Raw genomic sequence first — 24,017 nt, forward strand, 5'->3', positions numbered from 1 at the left:
CTAGTATTATCCGCGAGATACAGTAACAGAATGTCATTTGTGACTTTGCTATGAGCCATTTCAGTACTGTGCCAGGGTGGGAACCTGACTGAAGGAATTCAAATGCATTCTGAGAAAGATGTGCAAAAATTTGGGAGGCATCAACATGTTTAAGGACTTTGGGGAAAAAAGGGAGGTTGGAGACAGAAAGGGTGGAAGGGGTCAAGCATTTTTTTTTTGAGCAGAGGGGCGATGTTGGCATCTGAAGGAGAGAGAACTATGAACAATTTCTGCTCACATGGGAGGGAAGTTAGCTGGTCAATAGTTTAATGGAAATAGGATCGAGAGAACAGGGGATGAGGCTCATGTACAAGATGAATTTTGGAGAGGGATATTTGAATTATCACAAATGTAAGTTAGCAACATTTAATGTTTATATGGGTTTTAGAGCTGCAGCAACTCGCCAAGACTTCTTCAACAGTAGATCCAAAACCCATGGCCTCTACCACCTGAAGGACAAGGACAGTAGGTACATGGAATACAATCACTTACAAGCTGCACATCATTCCAACTTAAGACATATCACTGCTCCTTCATTGTGGCTGGGTCAAAATCCTTGAACTCCCTCTATAACAGCATATCTTTACCACACAGAACACACTAGTTTCAGAAGGTGGTACACCCCCACCTTCTAAAGGGCTACTAGGGATGGCAACAAATATCATGCTTATTAGCAATGCCCACATCCCAAGATCAAATAAAAAGAAAGAATGATTTGTACTACTGGAATTATCCTGTACTATTAGAAGATCATCTGCAGTCTATGTAGAGCATCCTAATGTCACACATCAAACCTTGTTTCAGGCTTTGACACTCATATTTACTATTAGATAAAACAGTAATGAATCACAAAATCCAGTTCCTGGGGAAGCAAAATGTTCACAACATCTATGGTCAATTTCTCTGGGCTTAAATGAACAGCTCATATACACAACAAAAATAAAAATGCCTGGAAAAACTCAGCAGGTCTGACAGCATCTGCGGAGAGGAACACAGTTAATGTTTCGAGTCCGTAAGACTCTTCAACACAACATATACACAGTAGTTCTTCCCTCCTAATTACTGTGGGAACCACAGTGATCCAGCCTAGCTGATTCAAACCAATTCTTTCAGATTTGAGCATCTCAGCTTGTTTTAATACCCTTGAAATTAGTAGCCAGGGTTTCCTAGATTTATATTAGCTGACATTTTTTAAATAAAAATGTCAGCTAATCAGTTAAACACAAAAAAAAACTACTCACATTATTATATGGGTATAAATTGTGTGGCTCAGTTCTTCCCAAAACCCTGTAACTTTGGAAAAACCAAACATACTTCAAAATTGTATTAATTCAGGCTGGGAACACAAAAGTTAGCTGCAACTGGTTTTAAAGCTGTACATGGTAACTGGAGTCCAAAAAGGTAAAACAAGGCAAATATACTTAATTTTCTTGCAGCCGGTCTTAGGGTTGCGATTCCAAAAATAATGTCATCACTCTAAGAACAGAAGTGTTTTAATCTAGCATTCTTAATCAATTGCATTACTTACAATAGATATAGATAGATTAATGTTTGTGTATGTTCTGTCAGCAGTCAATTGAAAAATCCTATGTAAACCTGTGAAACCTATCCTAACAGGATTTTTTCAATGTTCTGCGATGTGTTAATCTTCTGCCCAGATGCTGCAGTTGCACAGCCTGGCCACGAGTAGTGCTGCAGAACCTTTTCCACTCCCTGGGCTTCATCTTCCTTTGCCCATTGAGATAAGTGGCACCGCAAGTTTAGTTTACTTAAGACTGCATTTGCTGCCAACCCCATGCACGCACAGTTCAATGTTGATGGGAGACCCGGTTTAGCTGAATTTCTATCCTGGACCGACAGTGATAGATTTTGGAAACTCTATTTTACAGGCGGTTAGAAGGGAAGGATTTGTAGATGGGAGAGTAAACTCTCTTCCTTATGGAATATTTTACCGAATCATGTTGGTCAGTGTTTCTAAACTCTGTCTCACTACCCCAATAATGTAAGTGGATTATAGGTTGTCATCTTGCGTGGCCATATTGCATTGGCAAGAGACACAGGTTTTATTTAAATTTAATTATTCTGATTTTAAAAGTATCTAACTATTTTAATTTTTACCTGTCCATGGCAAATTCCATTCAGCAAACTGTATGTTTCTTGGACCTTGTGGGGGGGGGGGGGGTTTAAAGAATGATGTCCCATCAGGGTTATTGAAAAAGGTGCCCTCTGAGACAAATTGTTTATAAAGACCCCACCATCCTTAGATAAAGAACAAACAAAGGGAAGGAGACTTCTATCCTATGGACCAAACTCGTCCCATGTGGTCCTGATGGTGATTGCAATTGTAAATAAGGGGACCCGCAGATTATTTTACAAGGGGCAGCCCCACCGTGTGTTTTAAAAAACTACAATGCATGTTCAGTACTCCTTAGGGTGAGTGGATCAGACTGTCCAGGGTGAGTGGATCAGACTGTCCAGGGAGGGTTTGGTGTTGATCCCAACAGGGAAGAGTTTATATCATAATGTACATCATGAGGTGGTACCTGTGATGCTGAATTTAACCTCACCAAATTGGTGCAAGGAAAAAATACAAACACTGCATAAACATTTACATAAACATGGGCATAAAATTAGATGGAGGACAGGATCACGGGGATCAAAGTTATGTTCTAAACAGAAGTGCATCCAGAAGTGAGAGGGTGTTGATAAATGATTTGGTGGCAGGGTTTAACATCGGAATTTCAATGGGGAATAGTATAGATCTGGCCACACAGAATGGGGCAATTAAAAATCTTAAAAAGCAACTCAAAATTATACTCCAGGAAGGGAACACCAATCAGGGCACAATGATTGGGTAATGACAATTCATTTAAAGGATATAGTGAGTAAATTAGAGATTCATGCATAAATGATCAATGAATTAATCAGGGAAGACTGTAGCACCTTGGTAGAAATGGCGCAAAATTATGTGTGTGTCATGTATGGCATGGCTGGTGGAACAAACCCAAGAGAACATGAGAAAGATACATGATCCCTTCATGGATCACTAATGATCATTTAACTTCCTTGTCAAAGTATAAAAATAGCATCACAGCCTGCCAACTCAGGGGATTGGTTCAGTCTTACCCTGGCCACATCAAAGGTGAAAACACCAAGTGAACCATCATTGGCTTAATTCTGTACCTACCAGTAGTGACGGGTGAGACTAAACCATTGCCAATATATCAAGCGGAAAACATTGGATTGATTTGAGACAGCAATCATATACAATATCACAATACCTATCCATATGCAGTAAATTTGGGTAGATTATGTATTACGAACTTGGGTGGGAAGGGTGTAAGATGCGCAGAGAAGTGATTGTGTACCCGCACGAGATAAGGGACCATCCCGAAGCAACGTGAGTTTAATCAAACAGGAGTAAATTGCACCATGGAAGCTGTTAGAGCCGACCTAAAGCTGACACAAGCTGCATACGCAGGAGAAGGGGAATACTGTGTTAACAGCATAGAAAAGGAATATAATTATGGATATGAAAAACCATGCTATGATCCCAAAGCAACCTTTTGTTTTACCCCAGAAACATGCGTCAGACTTGGTGACCGAGAATTGATCAATAGTTACCATCCTAATATCACAGAAATTAGTATAAATGATAGAATGAAAGGACAATTACAGGAGTATGTGGAAAGATTTGGCTATAATGTCCAACAGCTGCCTGAACAACGGAAAGAATTAAGAGAGCATTGCTGAATCCCAGAAAGTGTATTTCTGCTTTCAGCAACAGAGTATATTAATAAAAAGATTGATGATATCAAGATTACCCCACACGGTGGGAGGATTTATGGAACTGAGGCATGAATGTGAATCTTCATCCATGGATTAGGATTATAATGCATGTGTTAGTCTCTGTTCAATTACTGATAATTCTGTCTCTGCTAGTTAATTGCTGTATAAACAACTGGCCTCATGAGTAAGTGAACTTGAGCTGCGACCTTTACAAGCTTTGAAGCACCAATGGGATATAAAAAAAATTCCAACTAGATAAATTACAAAAATTTGTACAATATATTTATTATAAAATACTTCTGCAATTTGTATTTTAAAGGGGAGGGGCTGTAGGCCTACACATCACGTTCCAGTTTCTCTCCTCTCTTGGGCTCTCTGATTTCAGCTTGTCCATGAGACAAACCTCTTGCTCCCTCATTCCCACTAAATTGCCAACCAACCAACTCCCATTCCAAGCTCACATGTTAGCTAATGTTGTTAACTGTCCTCTCTCCTCTTCTACTTTCAAAGCTGCCATCATTATCCCCTCCCCTCCTCAAAAAACCCACGACATGTCCATTCTTGCACACTACCACCCCAACTACTTTCCTCTTCAAAGTCCTTAAATGTGTTGCTGCCTTTAAAATTCATGCCCATCTTTCCTGGAGCTCCACGTGTGAAATCCTGCAATCACTTTGCCCACTCCTGCCACTGTACCAAAAATAGCTCTTATCAAGATCATAAACGGCATCCTATGTGACTGTGGCAAAAGTAAACTATTCCACCTCACCCTTCTCAACCTGCCTGCTGCCTTTGACATGGCTGATCCATCATCCTCCTCCAAAACCTCTTCATCATAGGCCAGTTGGTTGGAACTGTACTCACCTGGTTCCACTGTTAACTATCTAATCGCAGCCATAGAACCACCTGAAATGGCTCCTCTTCCAAATCCACTTACATTACCTCTGGTGTTCCACAAGAATCTATCCTTGGCTACATGCTATTTCTCATCCTCCTGCTGCTGCTGCTCGGTGACGTTATCCAAAAACACAGTAGTTTCCACATGCAAGCTGACAACACGCAGCTGCACCTCTCCCCCACTTCTCTCGACTCCTCCACTCTCTCTAAATTATCAGACTGTTTGTGCAACATCCAGTACCTAGGGTCTTTGGTCTTCCCAATATTAGAGGAAATTCCTGTTCATTGTCTTTGGCGCCGGCCAGAAACTCCGTTCTTTTGCTACCGAAAAGTAGTGGAAGCAGATCCAAAAATGTCTTTCTCAGGGCAACTGAATATATGTTTGAAAAGGAAACATTTCCAGGGCTATGGGCAAAAAGGCAGGGGTGTAGGACTAATTGGATAGCTCATTTAAAGAGTCGGCTCAGACAAGTCAAGCTGAATGGGTACTTTCTGTGCTGTAAGTCTGAATGATTCTTTGATTTCGACTTTAGAAAGGTCTGAACAGCATATGCTGTTAAAATTCCTTTGGAGCCTCGGGAAGGTAAACAACTCACTCTTCACCTCTCCAAATACTCCCTACTTCCTGAAGGCTTCCAGCTGACTGTTCTCTTAAAATATCTGCTGTACTAACAAACAAAGATAGGGAGAGCAAAATCCTGGCAGTCACCACAGTTCAACTGCAAGATGCACTGCACGAATTCACCAAGGCTCCTTAGACAGCACCTTCCAAACCCGCGACCACTACCATCTAGACGGACAAGGGCAGCAGATAGATGGGAACACCACTACCTGCAAGTTCCCCTCCAAGTCACTCGCCATCCTGACTTGGAAGTATATCGCCGCTCCTTCACTGTCACTGGGTCAAAATCCTAGAACTCCCATCCAAACAGCACTGTGGGTGCACAGTTATCACATGGACCAGCAGTTCAAGAAGGCAGTTCACCATCACCTTGAAGGGCAACTAGGGATGGGCAATAAACGCTGGCCCAGCCAGCGAAGACCATATCCCTTGAATAAATAAAAAGTATATATTTTTTAATCTTTACAAATCCAAGTCATTTAATTACAAAAACTAAAAATACTTTCAGTTTTTTGCCTCCAATAAGTTGCATCACTTATTCCTCATGCCTAGTTGCCCCAAACTAGGCTTGCTCAGTCACGTCCAAGGGTGGTTAAGATTCAACATCATTTGTGCAAGGCTAGGTGAAATAGAACTGTAGGTTTCCTTCCTTCAATTAGACAACTCTATGGTACTTTTTATTTAAAGAAAATGACAACAGCAACTAATTATTTGATGTTTATCCATAAAGTACAACATGGTCTACGCTTGGTGATTCTCCACATGGCTACATAGTTGAGGGAAAGAACAAAGCAAGAGAAGTATTTCCAATAGGATAGTACAAGAAAAATTTACTGACCATTACTTAAGACTGAAACAAAAACAGAATTACCTGGAAAAACTCAGCAGGTCTGGCAGCATCGGCGGAGAAGAAAAGAGTTGACGTTTCGAGTCCTCATGACCCTTCGACAGAGTTCTGTCGAAGGGTCATGAGGACTCGAAACGTCAACTCTTTTCTTCTCCGCCGATGCTGCCAGACCTGCTGAGTTTTTCCAGGTAATTCTGTTTTTGTTTTGGATTTCCAGCATCCGCAGTTTTTTTGTTTTTATTACTTAAGACTGTCCTTAAAAACTACAGAGAAGGGAATTACCTGGATCACGTTTCACTCACCTAACCCCACTGGTCAAGGAATGGTTGGCAGCAAAACTGAAGCATATTTGAAGAGAAAAAAGTGTAAGTTTGAACTTATGATACAAATTTTGCGGTGCTTTTGAACATTTTTTTTTAAAAAAGGAAAAGGGGAGGGTCCAAGATTGACATGGCTATTGGTTGCAGGGAGAGCAGGTTCGAAGGGCTGAATGCTTCCCCTGCTTCAAGCTTTCCTGGTTTATAGTTTATACTAATAACAATTTTAACCTGATCTTCAAATCCCTCCAGACCTCTAACCTCCCTATTTCTATAATCGCCTTCAGCCCCACAATGGTCTCAGTTATTTGTGTTTTTCTAATTCTGTCCTGTTGCACACTTTTAATCCCAATTTTAATCCTTCCACCATTGGTAGCCGCTGTGCCCGTGGTTGCTTAATCCACAGACTCCAATTCCCTTCTTAAACCTAGCCATCTCACTTCCTACTTTTAAGGCCCTTCTTAAAACTCTGACCAAGCTTTTGGTCATCTACCCTAACATCATCTTATATGACTGGGCATCAAATTTTGCTTTATAATACTTGTGAGGCATCTTGGGACATTTTACTACTTTGAAGGCAAACACATAAACAACTGTTGTTCTTGATGAAAGAAACATTAAACAATTAATTCTTGCAATCTTTTACTGTGGACAATTAAATACCTCCACAGATGCAGGAACCAATTACAGGGGACTCATGATTAAAGGAGCAGAAAGTGGATTAATCTGTTATTGTATAGGTGCAGGGCGAACTTGTAAGCACACACTATAGCTATATACATAAATAGTGTGTATTCTGTAACCATACATATGTGTATATATGTGTATTATAAACAATAAATCTGCCTCGATTTACACACCCTGTATAGATATAATTGTAAGTATACCCTATGCGTTAAACGAGGAATGACTGGGCTTTTAACTAATTTATTCATTGGATGTGGGCATCGCTGGCTGGGCCATCATTTCTTGCCCATCCCTAATTGCCCTTGTTCAGAGGGCACTTAAGAGTCAACCACATTGCTGTGGGTCTGGAGTCACATGTAGGCCAGACTGGTAAGGACATTAGTGAACCAGGTGAATTTTTACAACAATCAATGATTTCAAGGTCATTTGGACTTTTAATTCCAGATTTTATCCAATTCAAATTCCACCATCTGCCAGGATTCGAACCCGGGTCCCAGGGCCTTACCCTGGGTCTCTGGATTACTAGTCCTGTGACAATACCACTACACCATCACTTCCCCTTTAATTATAATTAATTAAATCTCTCCTATCTTTTGGAACACAAAATACATTATAGCTTAAGGTTTGGTCAAAGGATCGCCATGAAATACTATATCATACCCTGCAAATTGGCATAAGGTAATGGCCCAGCTGGAAGCTAAATCTCCCCCAGTACAGAACTAAAAATTGTGCTTTGGGAGTTCTAGCTCATAATAGCAACATGGTTATTTTCAGCTCAGTGTCTACCAGCCCGAACCTCATGCTTTCCGTTTTTAAGCTGGGCTTTCACAACATCAGTGTTGCATTAGTAAAAATAACTTCTGCAAATTCTTCGAGCTGGAGGCTTTAAAGCAAAATTAGTGAACTATAAGAGAGATATTTGATGGATTTTGTCATACACACATGACATTTTTGTCCCTTCAAAGAATGAGCAGACAATATTGTTTCTATAATCAAGACATAAGTAAGTTTTTGATCATTCAATCTACTATAAATTATGATATGCAAGTCCACCTGTCTTACAAGAGGACCCTATTTCTTCAGCACTGAAAATCATGTTTAGGCCTATACTTGGTGTTTCTGCTTGTAAACTATACAAGACTTAGAGCCTCAGCGTGAGATCTACTGAACTACACACAACTTACAACAGCATTCACTTCATTCTGCCAAACTCTGCTTTGGAATTGGTCTCAATTTTTCAGCTCAGAAATTTTTCAGGGTTATACTCGCCTCACACGCCAGTGCATGGGATCCATCAGGTGTTGCAAAAATGATACATGGGAGTTTAAGACATGTCCACATTGAGCAGACCATGCATGACAAACGATGAACAGAAATGGGCCCTCTGCCAAAAAAGAATAAGTACGAAGTTGGTTTCAAACCAAAAGTCGTAACATTTGCTAACTCATCAAATAACTCTGCTGCAGCGAGGGAATTTGGTGTTGGTGAAAATTGGTGTAAGAATGAAAGGAGGTGGAATCCACTCCGAAGAAGGTGTCTAAATGCGCCCTGAGAACAGGGACCAGCCACTGGCCTGACCTCAAGAAGCTGTACCAGAAGTGGTTCTTGAAAATAGTCAGAATGGTTACATCATTACCAGAAAAGCAACGTTTGTAGATGCACTTAAGTGGGCCAAATCAAATCCTGAGTTCAGCAAAGATTTCACAGCAGCAGCTAATCGTTGTAGCTGCTTTACGGAATGAAAATGTCCAGCATTGCGACAGAAGAACCAAGATGACTGACTCAAACCCCGATGCCAAAATGACCAGTTTCCCGTGTTTCATCATCAGATTGCGACTAAAGCACCAAATCTGAGCCAGGGTGGGATCCTCATGACGATGCCGTAGCCAAAGTGACTCAGAGTGAATTAAATTAATTCTTTGCATTGGATGTCGTAGACAAGGGCCACGATTTTTCAACCCTGCCGGGGCAGGATCCTCCGCAGCAAATGGAGCGAACCATTCAAATCTCCGTTGACTTCAGCAGGACCTGAACGTCCCGCCGGCAGGAGGTGGAGGGAAATCCTGCCCCATGCATGTGACAGTTTTCAAAATGTTTTGATTTTGGTTAAAGGTATTCTTTAGAATTAATTCACACAACAAAACGAGTCGCACTGATTTAATTATTACTGGTGTTACGTTTTTTTCACATTCCAAAATGGCGGCGACCTACACCAAAACCTGCGCTTCACATTTTATATTTGGTATTGAAGTCAACAGCCATTTTTGGAGGGGGTTTCCCAAGGCTTCAAATGTTGACTTATATGTCATGATCTAAGGTAGCTGCTAAACTGTGCAGATCTGAAGGATCCCAAGTCCCATCCCTTGACTGTGGCAAGTTAGCTGATCTCAACTAGGCCAATTAGATTCAGAGTTCTCAGGTTAGAAAGGAAAAAGGTGAAATAAATTAGGCTCCTCCTCTCAATTACTATCAAGTGGCTAGTTAGAAAGTGTGAATTACATGACAATGGGATCAAAGTCAGTAGTGGTATTTGTAGTATAATGATCTGGCATCAAGAGGGTTAATGTGGAACTGGGTAAAGTACCACCCACAGTGTGATGTAAAGGAACACATGACCAGAGTCCGGAGGGCGGTCGTGTTCTGAACAGAGAAGTGTATAGAGGCAAGCATGGAGATAGCTCCTAGTTTAGACTTTATACCGTATATATGTAAGTTGTAAGTAATTAATAAACACTTACTATTAAACAATACAAGACTTAGAGCCTCACCATGAGACCTACCGAACTACACACATCTTACAACAGCATTCACTTCATTCAAATAGGCTACCGACTATCATTATCCAAACCGGCACATGAAAGATACCCATCTGGGCAAGGAACCAGACAACAACAATTCTTGCCTATGGAATCACACATTGATGCAAGACAAAATGTTTAGAAGAGGAATGAGGGGCTCTGTTCACTAACTTGAACCTTCTGGAATGGAAAACTATTTGCTGATGAGTCATTTTTTGGTCAAGCTTAAGAATGCAAATCACTGCACTTGTGAAAAATTTATAATTCCCTGCTGAATTACTCTGGAAAGGAACACAGCTTGTTGACAGAAACATCAGGATTGCATTTAGCTAGTATTGAATTACCAGAATTTTAACCGAGAGCTGTGTTCTCTCTTTTAAATCACAGCAGGATGTACCACTTGATATGAACCTTCTGTCTTGATATGAATATTAACCCCTTCAATGGTACAATAGCGTTACTCCATTCATAGTAAGTGAATCAACCCCTAGCTAGCAGGTTCTCAATCTTTGGCAATGACAGAACAAACACATCTCAGTTGACTTTAGTTTGGAAGAGGAGACAGTGAATTACTCTGGGCCATTCTTGTGTCCCCGTGGTATGAAGTAAAGAGAAGGGATGAATTGGCAGGGGCATGGGGCAGGTTGTCTGCATGCTTTCTCGGATTTGTTGTTACGTAGACACGGGCGAAGAAAAACAAAAAAGTGAAACATTCACAAATTGTACCCTTCAACACTTAAATATTGACAGTTTTTAAAAAAACCTTGGCACAAGGGGATATATGACTAGGCAGAGAAAATGTGTTTTCAGTAAATTGAGAGTCAGAAAGACTTGCACCTTTTGTGAAACAAAAGCAGAAGGTACTGGAAGCACACAACAGGTCAGCCAGTGTCTGTAGTAATAGTGGACAATGTGACAAACAGAACCTCGGAAATTGCTGGGTTTCCAGCTTTTGTAATGGTTTGTGCTTTGTTTCAATTTGGACTCATTTAAATTCAAATTCAGGATTTATTAAAACCTGTATCCAATCATTGACACAAGAACACACAATGACCAAATTGGTTAATTAAATCTGCTCTAGTTTCATTTTAACTTTGACAACCCTACTTATTTAAGTGTCAAGTCCCTGCCCATTCTTCAGGTTCCTAAAAATCTTTGCCTGCCAGGTAGGTTTCACTTTCATGTTAGAGTACTGTGGGTTCAAGCCCATTCTTAATTCAGCCTGACAGTTCCAAGGCATACTGAAGGAGGACAAAACATTCAACTGCCCGACAGTCAGGAGGGCATCTGGGGAGGAGAATATAGTAGTGAAATTCTGTTTATACATGAGCACCCTAAATGAAACCAAGCACTCAATGAATCTCTTAAGATTGCAATTTTATTATCTAAAAGTCAACATCAAAAAAAAAGAAAATTGGGGCATGGTAGCCAACCAATAAAATGGATGAAGACTAGTTAAATCCAGTACAGGACATCTTATTTTTTTCACAATATAAAAATCGGAGGAAATAGTGGAATATTTGCTGAGCTAAATTCTGATTTTATTTATTTCTTAACTGTTGCAAATGGATGAGCCAACACGTCTTGCATTAATGCAAAAGCAGCATGGTCCAAGATGAGCAATTCCATTCTGAAATGACATCAGAGTTCCATAATTTTGGTCCTCCTTTCTTTTTAAAAAAAAGGCACTCAAAGTTGAGAGCAAAATTTGGTAAATGATCACAGCATTCAGTTGCAGGAAAAGAGTGTGATTGTGGATGTAAGGCAGGAAAGGTTTGAAGATAACAAATTGACTTTGCTATTGGCTGCATGAAGATATTTAATAGGTTTTAATTTTTGCTTTTGGAAATATGGCTTGGGCCCACATCACAAGCCTTCATAACAGGGAGGGACACACTTGGTTTGGATCGGCCTGACTGAGTAAGCTCTAAGAGGGGAATTTGACTCAAGAAAGTATATTTAACCTACTGACTCGGTCTGTTGCGAAATCTGTTTAATTCCCTCGGTTATAGTTAACATTTGCTACTGCATCTGCAAGCTGCCACACACACAATTTGCCTCTCTATTATGCTGCCCCATGTGAAAAGTAAAAAGATACACATGTTCAAATCCCACCACGGCAGCTGTTTTATTGTATTCGTCCACGGGGATGTGGGTGTCACTGTCTAGGCCAGCATTTATTGCCCATCCCTAATTGCCCTTGAGAAGGTGGTGATGAGCTGCCTTCTTGAATCGCTGTAGTCCATGTGGCGTAGGTACGCCCACAGTGCTGTTAGGGAGGTAATTCCAGAATTTTGACCCAGTGACAGCGAAGGAACAGCGATATATTTTCCAAGTCAGGACAACGAGTGGCTTGGAGGGAAACTTCCAGGTGGTGGTGTTCCCATCTATCTGCTGCCCTTGTCCATCTAGATGGCAGAGATTGTGGATTTGGAAAGTGCTGCCTAAGGAGCCTTGGTGAATTCCTGCTGTGCATCTTGTAGATGGTACACACTCATGCTACTGTGCATCAGTGGTAAAGAGAGTGAATGATTGTGGATGGGGTGCCAATCAATTGGACTGCTTTGTCCTGGATGGTGTCAAGCTTCTTGAGGTATTGTTGGAGCTGCACTTATCCAGACAAGTAGAGAACTTTTCATCATACTCCTGTAGATGGTGGACAGGCTTCAGGGAGTCAGGAGGCAAGTTACTCTTCGCAGGATTCCTAGCTTCTGACCTGGTCTTGTAGCCACAGTATTTATATGGCTAGTCCAGTTAGGTTTTTCTGGTCAATGGTAGTCCCCAGGATGTTGATAGTGGGGTATTCGGCATTGGTAATGCCATTGAACGTCAAGAGACGATGGCTAGATTCTGTCTTGGAGATGGTCATTGCTTGGCACTTGTGTGGTGCGACTGTTACTTGCCACTTGTCAGCCCAAGCCTGGATATTATCTGGGTCTGGCTGCATTTGGACATTGATTGCTTCAGTTTGTGAGGAGTCACAAATGATGCTGAACATTGCAGAATCATCAGTGAACATCCCCACTTCTGACCTTATAATGGAAGGTAGGTCATTGATGAAGCAGCTGAAGGTGGTTGAGCTGAGGACACTACCCTGAGGAACTCCTGCAGTAATATCCTGGAACTGAGGTGATTGACCTCCAACTACCACAACCATCTTCCTTTGTGCTAGGTATGACTCCAACCAGCATAGAGTTTTCCCCAATTCCCACTGACTCCAATTTTGCTAGGGCTCCTTGATGCCACACTCAGTCAAATGCTGCCTTGACGTCAAGGGCAGTCAGTCTCACCTCACCTCTGGTGGAATTCAAATTCAATTAATAAATCTGGCTTATAAAGCTGGTCTCAATAATGGTGACCATGAAAACTATCATTTGATTGTTGTAAAAACCCATCTGGTTCACTAATGTCTTTTAGGGAAGAAATCTGCCATCCTTATCTCTGAAACAGCCTAGCAAGTAACTCAGTTGAAGGGCAGTTAGGAATGGGCAATAAATACTGGCCTTGTGAGCGATGCCCACATCCCATGGAAGAAGCTTTGTGTATAAAAAAATGACAAATCAAATGTTTAAATAAAAAAAGAAACTGCTTTTCTAAAACTTCTTTCAGGCCCTCAGGACATTATAAAAGCATTTAATGACCGATGAAATTCTTTTGTAGTGAGTCACTGTAGGGAAATGCCACAGCCAATTGGTGCACAGCAAGTTCATCGGTACTCATTCTGAGCCATGCCTGTGTGCAAAAATGCCAGCATGTGCAGAGGGTCTCTAAGGCCAGGATTTTCCCCTCGGTGATTTGGGGGCAGGGCCCGATCACCGAGGGGAAAATGACACAGGATGACATTGGGAGGAATCCCCGACGTCATCCCGGTCCCTTTAAATCTTTAGGAAGGTGGGCGGACAGCAACATCAGCTGTCTGCTCGCCAGCCTGTCAATGGCCAATTGAGGCCATTGACAGGCTAATTAAAGTAATTAAAGACCCTGCCCGGCCAACCTTAAGGCCGGCGGGCAGGCCAGGAGCCCCAGTGGGTTCCAGATTATCCATAAAACTTCATCCACTGGCGGGATGAGGTTTCATGTCCATTTTGTAAAAAATTAATAAAGTTTATGTGTTTTATATTAACATGTCCCATCTCGTGTGACATTGTCACATGAGGGGGACATGTTAATAATTTTTTAACGTTTCTATTTTTAAAGTTTTTTTCCACGGTCACGAATCTCCGAGACAGGACTTTGACTCAGGGAGCAGTGCGCACTTTGACAGATGGGGAAATCGCACCCGCCCCAGGAAGCCCCTAGTGCTTAAAATAGCGACGGGCCCCTTTTCAGTGGGCAAAATTCTGTCCTAAGAGCTTAAAGGATTCTCTGCCATCCTGACAGGTGGTTCTGCATAAAAGTTACTCAAACACAAAGAAGCAAGCAAGGCCAAGGGGCTTTTCATCCTTCAGAACATGTACACTAGTCAACTCTGACCTGTTACTTATAAAGATACCATTCCCTCCTCCACCTCTTCCAGGACAGCCATTTTGTCTTTCATGGGAAATACCTGAAGTAGAGGAAGATACAGGGCTATGAGGAGCGGGCAGGGCAGTGCGATTAGTTTGGGATTGATGCAGGGCTATGGGAAGAGAATGGAACAGTGGGATTGGTATGACGTTATGAAGAGTCAACTGGGCACTGGGAATGGTTTTGGAGTAATACAGGGTAATGGGCGGAGAGCAGAATAGTACTCTTAGATTGTTCTAGCAAAACGTTGACGCAGATGATTAAAGCAGCTTCCTACTGAGATGTAAATATTTAGTGAGAGCAGCTTCAGCCCAGTTAACATTTGTTCAAAATCATAGTTTTTGAGGTCCTCTCCTAATACAGCGACAAGTGCACAGTCCACAGAACTTCAACCTCGAATAATGTGAAAAGTGACCAAACTGGTTAGTTGCACCACAGCTGTGAGGTAACAGGTTATGACTAAGTTTACATTACTTTCAATTGTAGAAGTAATGTGCCACAGATGATAAAACAAGGTCAATCATAGAGAAATATTTATTACCACACTTATGGAAATTATACCACAAATGGTGATATGCTTTCAGTTAAGTATAAACAGATAAATTACAAATCCTTAAGGCACAAAAAGCAGCTTAACTGCCTTCACTGTTTTTACTCCACAGTTAATACTGAATAAGAGACAGTTTCTTATTATTTAAAAAAAAAAATCAACAAGTGAAATACAGAATATTATTAAAGAAATGCCGGAAATACTCAGCAAGCCAGGCAGCATCTGCGGAGAGAGAGAAAGAGCTAACATTTCATGTCAATGACCTTTCGTCAGAACTGGAAAAGGCGAGAGACACATTTTAGACAAAAAGAGAGGCAGGGAAATGAAGGAGGACAGGAACAAAAGAACATTTCAGAAAGGGTAGATGGCAGGGGAGATTAAATGACAAATGCATTTGCATGGAAAGGGGCTCTTGGAAGGGAAGAGGAGCTGGCGAGTGAGAAGTGAACCAGGGTGCCACAGATTGAACAGCCTCACTTAACAGTCTGAAGATCAAAATTATATACTGGCCTGACCCTGTAAAACCTTACATCCCACCCAGTGTTACCAGTGAAGGATCATTTGAAATGAATAGGTTCAATTACCTTGGAAGCACCACATCATGTGATGTGCTCTGAGATAATGAGGTAATTCGCATATTGTTTAAATCAATAGTGCTTTCGGAAGGCTCCATGTGAGGTTATGGGAAAAACAGGGCAGTAACCAGTCAACAAAGTTCAAGGCCCACAAAGCAATAGTTAAAATTAGGTGTGTAATACATTAGGTGGGCCATTTACAGTCCCCTGCATCATAAAACTCAATGATTATAACATTGGTTGGCCCAGAGAGAGAGAGACCATGAAAATTTGGTAGTGGCACAAGATTCTGGGCACAAAACCCTCAGAAGAGCAAACATGGTAGAGACAGAGGGAATTATAATAAAGGTCTAGCAAAGATTGGCTAATCACTTAGACCGAACATCTGAGACTACACAAGATGACACTTTATGATGAGCCAAAGCTTGGGGAATACTCTCCTCGTTGTCAATTCTGAAGATAAGGATTGTCTAAAATCTTTTTCAAAAAAAAGATGTGGCATTTCAACTGACACTAGGGATCATGATGCTCGTGGTAGAAATAAGTAGCAAAAGCCAATTAAAAATGGCATGATAAAGTTTAAAGTAAGCTTTACCTAGCTTGCCGTAGGAGAGGCTAAACGAAAGATGTCAATCTGACATCCGATTATACCTGATGGGTGAGGGAACACGTTCCTCCCAAATATCAGCCTCTGTAGTTATACAAAACCTACAACCTCTTCTATCTTGACATAAACCATAGGCTAACTCCATCGACAATGATGGATAAACCATCATCATAGTCACATGTTGCACGTCACTCAGCATCTACATAAAGCATTTTATATATTTTTATTTTAAATGTTTACAAAGTTACCACATTTGCTCTACCTTGCCCATAATTGGCCACCAATCAATGGAGCATTTTGGCAATAATTTAGAAATAACTCATAACAGGTAACTTCAATTCTTTTCCTCAGTCTGATACATCTTCAGCCTCAAGAGGTAGTGGGAGCTTTATTTACTTAGAGTAGTTCTACAGTACAGGGCTTTGATGCCAAAGGTAAGGATGCCAATTTTAGGGTGAGGGGAGGGAATGCATAGAACAATCCAAATTTGGAGGAACACAGTTCTCAAAGGGTTGTAGGGCCAGACAAGGTTAGAGAGACAGGGAGAGAGAGAGAGAGCCGTTCTCAACCTTTCTGCTTCTGAGACCCTCTTCCCATGTTATGAAATTTCCACAGAACACCTAAAACACAAGTATTTTCTCCCCTTATAAAAATTAGTTATATAATTAAACATTTGTTTATTACTATTTTTGCTTTACTTAGTGTGAAACTTATTCTAGGTGCTCAGCAACAATTATCAATTTTTGCACCAACATTCAAGAATAATGCCGCATGGCTTCCCTCCCAATTAAAGCACACATTTGTTTTAAAAATCTTCAATGGCACAAATACTAACACTGAAGTAATGTTTCATGGGGAGAATTTTCCCCAATATCGGGTGGGGAGCGCTGGTGGGCGCCGTCGCAATGCCAGCGCTGCCATTTTGCACTGGCGGGCCAATTAAGGCCCGTCTAGCGTGTTTAGCCAGTCCCGTGATGGCAGGAGTGGGCGGGTGCAGGCGGAACAGCAATCGCAGCTGGGTCACCACTGTTTAAAGGCCAAGCTGCAGCCACACCAAAGGCTGCTGTACATGGCCAGAGGTTGGGGGCAAAGCAAATCTGAAAGAGCCATGCAGGAGGGTAGGGCGGGTGGCCAGTGTGCGCCCAGGTTCTCCGACGAGTGTCTTGTTGCCCCCGCCTCGAGGAGGTGGCAGCACGGCGGGGTGTGCTTGTCCCCGGGGACAGGAGGAGGAGGCCACCCCACTTGACCAAGCGTGCGTGGGAAGAGGTTGTGGAAGTTGTGAGCTCCCACGATGTGGTGCGGAGCTCATGGACCCAGTGCCGCAAGCGCTTCAATTACCTGCTGTGCACAGGAAGGGTGAGTAGAATGTTGGCATCGTTCAGTTCACCCATCAAGTAACCTTCTCCCACCCAGCACCCCACCCATGTCTGAGTGGCCTGAGTGCAATGAGTTAGTGACAACCTGTGTCCTAAGCTAGGCGGCCCACCAGATATTGTCTATGCGTTCATCAACGTGAGGGGTTTGCGATGAGATGGGTTCCGCACCCACAGCATGTGGTACAGTGACACCCACATGACTGTGGTGGGGTCAGCCTGGAGGAGCTACACCCAGGCGCAGTGCTCGAGCTCCATGTCATGTGGAAGTCAGGATGATGACATGGTGTGAGGGGATCTTCAAGTTCCTGTGGCACAGATGGATGTGCTGCCCTCTGCGATCCATGTCATTGTGCCTACTTGCAACGGCAGGTACAACCGTGTGCTCCCAACTGTGATGAAGGCAGCATGTGGGCGGGGGAAAGGACACACCAGGTATATTAGTGTGAGTGCCAGCCACCAGTGGGGGGAGGATGCACTGCAGACCTGCAATGGCCAACTGGGCTTGGGGTGGGCCGGCTGTGAGGAGATTGACGGTACAATTATCACTTATCAATGCAATTTTTTCATTTGCAGGAGAAGAATTCTCATAACAGGGCCGAATGGCTGAGGACTGGCGGTGGGCCCATCCACATCTTGATGCTCAGCTGCTTTGAGCAGGAGGCACTGGACCTGGAGAGGTGGCACGCACCCAGGTCCAGTGGAACCGGAGAGGTTGGGGTTCCACGGGCAGGTATGTATGGCCAGAACTCATGTCACCAGTAGTCTCCCAACATCCATGCCATTGCTGATTGTTCAGTGAGTGACTTTAACAACATGGCTTGCCCAGTGCATGTGGAACGATGAGCGCTTGATGAACCAGGGGACAGGCACGTACATTGACATTGCCCGCAGGCTAACTGATCGAACGTCCTTACTCCTCCTTTCAGCATCATCAGTGCACGGCCGGGACCCGGAGCAGCAGGGGTCCCCTCGACACCTAGGAGCCTGAAGTTGCACCATTAGAAGCATCACACCATCTCTGCCAGCCAGGCACCAGTGCAGATACTGGCACATCGGTGGGCATCATATCTTCGGCTAGTTTCCCGGTGAGGGCACTTTACAGTTGTTGGAGCAGCTGGTGGAGACAGAGTGTACTGATGGCAACTGCAGTCAGAGGACTGAAGGGGCCCAGGCACATGCTCTGTCCGTAGCAGATGATGAGCCTCTGGAGCCGTGGGCGATACAGCCAAGTGCTGACATGCAGCCAGGTGTTCGGAAACGTCTGGTGGAGATACATGGGGCTCTGCTTGGCTTGGTGTCTTGGTGGAGGAGTCTACGCGGGCCATGGCCGATGCATTCAGCATCATGGCTGAGCGCCAAGCTTCCTCCACGGAGAGATTGGCAACTCTCATGGAGAAGCAGCTCCAGGGACAGGGGTTCCTGGGGTTGCACTCGGACCTGCATGCCCTCACAGGGGCATTGACCTCGTCTGGTCAGTGCCTGTGTGGGCAGTGGTTTGGCCACCAGGTACCCCACCTCGGTGCCCATCCATCCACAGTGAGCAGGGAGGGCCTCTCAGGGCATTGTGGACGAGGGCAGTAACTCCCCCGCCCCTCTGCCAGTGACCGAGGCACCCAATGAGGCTGCGACGATTGGGGAGATGCCAGCTGCGAAACTGACAGCTCCCTCCGAGGTGGGTCCATCACAGGCTCGACGGGCCACTGGACATCCGCCAAGGTCATCGAGGCCAACAGGACATCAGAGAGAGCAGGCTGTCTCAGATGCTACTGCCCATGGCGGGGAACCTACAATGAAAGATGAAGGCACCTTAGGCACACCCTGGGTTCATCACTGGTGGTTTTCTGTTGCCCCCCAAGAGTTGTTTAGAACTTTGTGTGAAGTCCAACACGTTTTTAATTCTGTTATGGGAAGAGACTTGGGTTACAATATTAATTTTATGTCGTCTCAAATGGCTGTGGGTTCCTTTCTATTTGGAATGGTTATGGATTCCTGAGATTTGATGACGGATTTATGTGTCTTTTAGACTTATTCACTGCGCCCATCGCCAATCCTCCTATCCAGACAGATGAGGTCTCCAGGATGGAGGATACATGCCAGGCTTGTGTTGCAGATCCATATGTGCTGTCCTAGCTAAAGGTTCCTTGGGTTGAAGCGTGCTGGAGCATGCCTGGATCAGCCTGTGCCCCATCGTTTCCCTGTGCCTGCTCATCCTCGGACTCACTGCTGGACTCATCGTGCTTAGCCCCAGCCACTCCATCTACATCGTCTTCGTCCACAGCGTCCCCCACTTTGCAGAGCCAGATTGTGGAGAGCGCAGCATGCAACCACTATAAGCGACACACGATCTGTGGGGTATTGGAGTGAGCCCCCAGAATGGTCCAGGCAGCTGAAGCGCATTTTGTGAAGACTGAAGGCTCTCTCCACCACAGCTCCTATTGTACGGCTGCTCAGCTTCTGTTCTTGGATGGTGGAGAGGTGTCATGAGCCACCTTCTGAGGGGATAGCCCTTGTCACCCACCAGCCATCCATCCAGCCGGGCTGGAGCACTGAAGAGCCCCGGTGCCTGGGAGTGTCTGAGGATGTAGGCGTTGTGGGAGCTGCCTGGGTACCTTGCACAGACTTGTAGAATCAGCATCCTGTGGTCACACACTATCTGCACGTTCATGGAGTGGAAGCCCTTCCTGTTGACGAAGGCACCGGGCTCACCTGCTGGTGTCTTGATGGCCACATGTGTACAGTCTATATCACCCTGGACACGGGGGAAGCCAGCAATGGCCGCGAAGCCTCTGGCTCACTGTGTCTGGCTGGCCTCGTCCCAGCGGTAGTGGATGAAGGTCAATGCACGCCTGAACAGAGCGTTTGTCACATGCTTGATACAAGGGTGCACAGCCGATTGGGAGACACCGCAGAGCCCTGGAAAGAGCCGGAGGCATAACAGTTGAGGGCAGCTGTGACCTTTAGAAAGATGGGCATGGGGTGTCCGCCCACACGGTTAGCTGATATCTCTGGACCAATCATCTGACAGATAGTGTTGACTGTCTCCCTTGACAGATGGAGCCTCCTTTGGCACTGCACCTCAGACATATTGAGGTAGGTGCTATGTGCTCTGTAAACCCTGGCAGCAGGATAGTGGCGTCTTCTGCGGCCCCTTGCACCTTGGACTACCTCTTGGACCTGCACCCCTTGTGCCTGCGCCTGTCCTCCCAAAGGTGGCTCCCCTGGAGGCTGAATGTGCACTCCTGGCCTCCTCCCCCTTACATAGAAACATAGAAATTAAGAACAGGAGTAGGCCATTCAGCCCTTCGAACCTGCTCCACCATTCATTATGAACATGGCTGATCATCCAACTCAATAGCCTGCCCTCGCTTTCTCCTCATACCCTTTGATTCCTTTCGCCCCAAGAGCTATATCTAACTCCTTCTTGAAAACATACAATGTTTTGGTCTCAACTGCTTTCTGTGGTAACAAATTCCACAGGCTCACCACTCTCTGGGTGAAGAAATTTCTCCTCATCTCAGTCCAAAATGGTCTACCCCAAATCCTCATCACCCCTGGTTCTGGAATCCCCCACCATTGGGAACATCCTTCCTGCATCTACCCTGTCTAGTCCTGTTAGAATTTTATAGGTTTTTATGAGATCCCCCCTCATTCTTCTGAACTCCAGCGAATATAATCCTAACCGACTCAATCTCTCCTCATATGTCAGTCCCGCCATCCCAGGAATCAGTCAGGTAAACCTTCACTGCACTCCCTCTATAGCAAGTACATCCTTCCTCAGATAAGGAGACCAAAACTGCACACAATTCCAGGTGTGATCTCACCAAGGCCCTGTACAATTGTAGCAAGACATCCCTGTTCCTGTACTCAAATCCTCTGGCTATGAAGGCCAACAAACCATTTGCCTTCTTTACCGCCTGCTGCACCTGCATGCTTACCTTCAGCAACTGGTGTACAAGGACACCCAGGTCTCGTTGCACATTCCCCTCTCTCAATTTATAGCCATTCAGATAATCTGCCTTCCCGTTTTTGCTACCAAAATGGATAACCTTACATTTATCCACATTAGATTGCATCTGTCATGCATTTGCCCACTCACTCAGCTTGTCCAAATCACACTGAAGCATCTCTGCATCCTCCTCACAGCTCACCCTCCCACCCAGCTTTGTGTCATCTGCAAATTTGGAGATATTACATTTAATTCCTTCATCTAAATCATTAATATATATTGTGAATAACTGGGGTCCCAGCACCGATCCCTGCGGTACCCCACTAATCACTGCCTGCCATTCGGAAAAAGACCCGTTTATTCCTATTCTTTGCTTACTATCTGCCAACCAGTTTTCTATCCATCTCAATACATTACCCACAATCCACACGCTTTAATTTTACACGCCAATCTCTTATGTGGGACTTTGTCGAAAGCCTTCTGAAAGTCCAAATAAACCACATCCACTGGCTTCCCCTCATCAACTCTACTAGTTACATCCTCCAAAAATTCCAGTAGATTTGTCAAGCATGATTTCCCTTTTGTAAATCCATGCTGACTATGACCGATTCTGCCACTGTTTTCCAAGTGCTCAGTTATTAAAGCTTTTATAATGGACTCTAGAATTTTCCCCACTACCGACGTCAGGCTGACTGGTCTATAATTCATTGTTTTCTCTCTGCCTCCCTTTTTAAATAGTGGGGTTACATTAGCTATCCTCCAATCTGTAGGAACAGTTCCAGAGTCTATGGAATCTTGGAAGATAACCACCAACCCATCCAATGTTTCTAGGGCCACTTCCTTAAGTACTCTGGGATGTAGATTATCAGACCCTGGGGATTTAACTGCCTTCAATCCCATCAATTTCCCCAACACCATTTCCTTACTAATGCTGATTTCTTTCAGTTCGTCCCTCTCACTAAACCCATGTGTTCCTCAACATTTCTGGTATGTTATTTGTGTCCTCCTTTGTGAAGACAGAACCAAAGTACGTATTTAGTTGGTCTCCCTTCCTCCAGACCTCCTTTCCTCCTCAGATGAGGTGCCTCCGGTGGAGAGATCGCCTCCCATTCCCAGGCTCAGGGAGGCTTGCTGAAACCTACAGGCACCAAAACAAATTCTTACTGAAAAGTGCTGACCTGAAGGTAGTGAGTGCAGTCCAAGCAGCCGCTATGCGTTTGAGACTTCTCCACCTCACACACGCAACTTTCAATAACTTCTGAGCACTAACTGTTCAATATCTGGATTCGCAAAAACAATGATCCCTCTTTCCCACCCGTGGATGAGGATCATTAAAGTTTCAGATAGCCGCAAGCCGATTGTGCCTGTGCGACGAGCTGAATATCATACGAGTGCCTTTAAATCCAGCACAATTGGAGCTTCATCTACCTTAATCGGCCCGGTAATTACTGGCGGCCGCGCAACGGACATAGTCACGTGCCCGCCCAGTGAAATATCGCGATGGCGCTTGGTGACATCGGGACGTGTGCCCGACATTTATTATAAGTCAATTTCCCGCCCCCTGCATGCCAACGGAAAAATTCTGCCTCATGTCACTGAGGCAAAGGTGGTCTAAGAAATGTCAGATGATTGGCACCCTCATAGCCAGTGTCCTCATCTCCCTCCACAATGGCTAAATGGTCATGTGGCTGTCTCTGTCTTAGTGAACTCATGTTCGGACATGAGTATCTTTAACATTATTAACACTTCACAGATGGAATTAGCTTCAGAATTCAGCGGCGTTTTTGGTAACAAACTAACTCAGACAAACGTAGTATTTCTTCTGGATTAGAAAGTGTTAACTTATAGATGCAAGTTGTATTTTGTATACACATTCTCTGGTTGTTTTTGGCAGATCTCTTAAGAACGTCTCGAGGACCCCTTGTGCTGGGAGGGGCGGGGCAATCCCCCCGACTTAGAATCCCTAAAATAGGGCACCGCAAATAAAATGCGAAAATCGAAGTTAAATATTATGCAGGAAGGCTAGGACAAACAAATATTTTACTTGAGCAAGAACACAGATTCACACTTGCTTTTCCGTACTTATTCAATTTCCTATCTCTGGTTGGCCATCAGGGCAAGAAATAAATCAGGAACAAGTCAATCTGACTTGCTGTCATAAAGTTCTGGACAACAAATCTTTCAAGAGGATTATCATACCATGAGTGTTGCCTGAGCACGCCCGCTCAGCCAAAGATTGGTGCCGAAAAAGAAGGAGAAAAAGGACTAAGCTGCCTCAGTGTAAAATAATACTCCAAATAATTGTTGCAGAGCCATCGCTTTCTGGAAAAACCTCAGCGTGGAATTTCTGAGTTTGATCCGCCGGTTTAAAAAAAATGTGAATTATTTTTTTCCCTCAATCCCATGCAAGATAGTTCAAGAAAAACCAAAGGGGAAATTTGTTGAGGTTTTAAAAGGAAAA

At 43.9% G+C, this 24,017-nt stretch overlaps 1 protein-coding gene across 6 annotated transcripts in view; it reads right to left on the reverse strand.

Annotated features, from left to right (window-relative positions):
* The window catches only part of LOC121290325 (rho GTPase-activating protein 6-like), a 665,043-nt gene that overhangs the window by 117,722 nt on the left and 523,304 nt on the right, over positions 1–24,017 (reverse strand). The gene's annotated exons all lie outside the window — the stretch shown is intronic.

Source organism: Carcharodon carcharias, chromosome 18 (assembly GCF_017639515.1).
Source record: "Carcharodon carcharias isolate sCarCar2 chromosome 18, sCarCar2.pri, whole genome shotgun sequence".
Classification (NCBI taxonomy): domain Eukaryota; kingdom Metazoa; phylum Chordata; class Chondrichthyes; order Lamniformes; family Lamnidae; genus Carcharodon; species Carcharodon carcharias.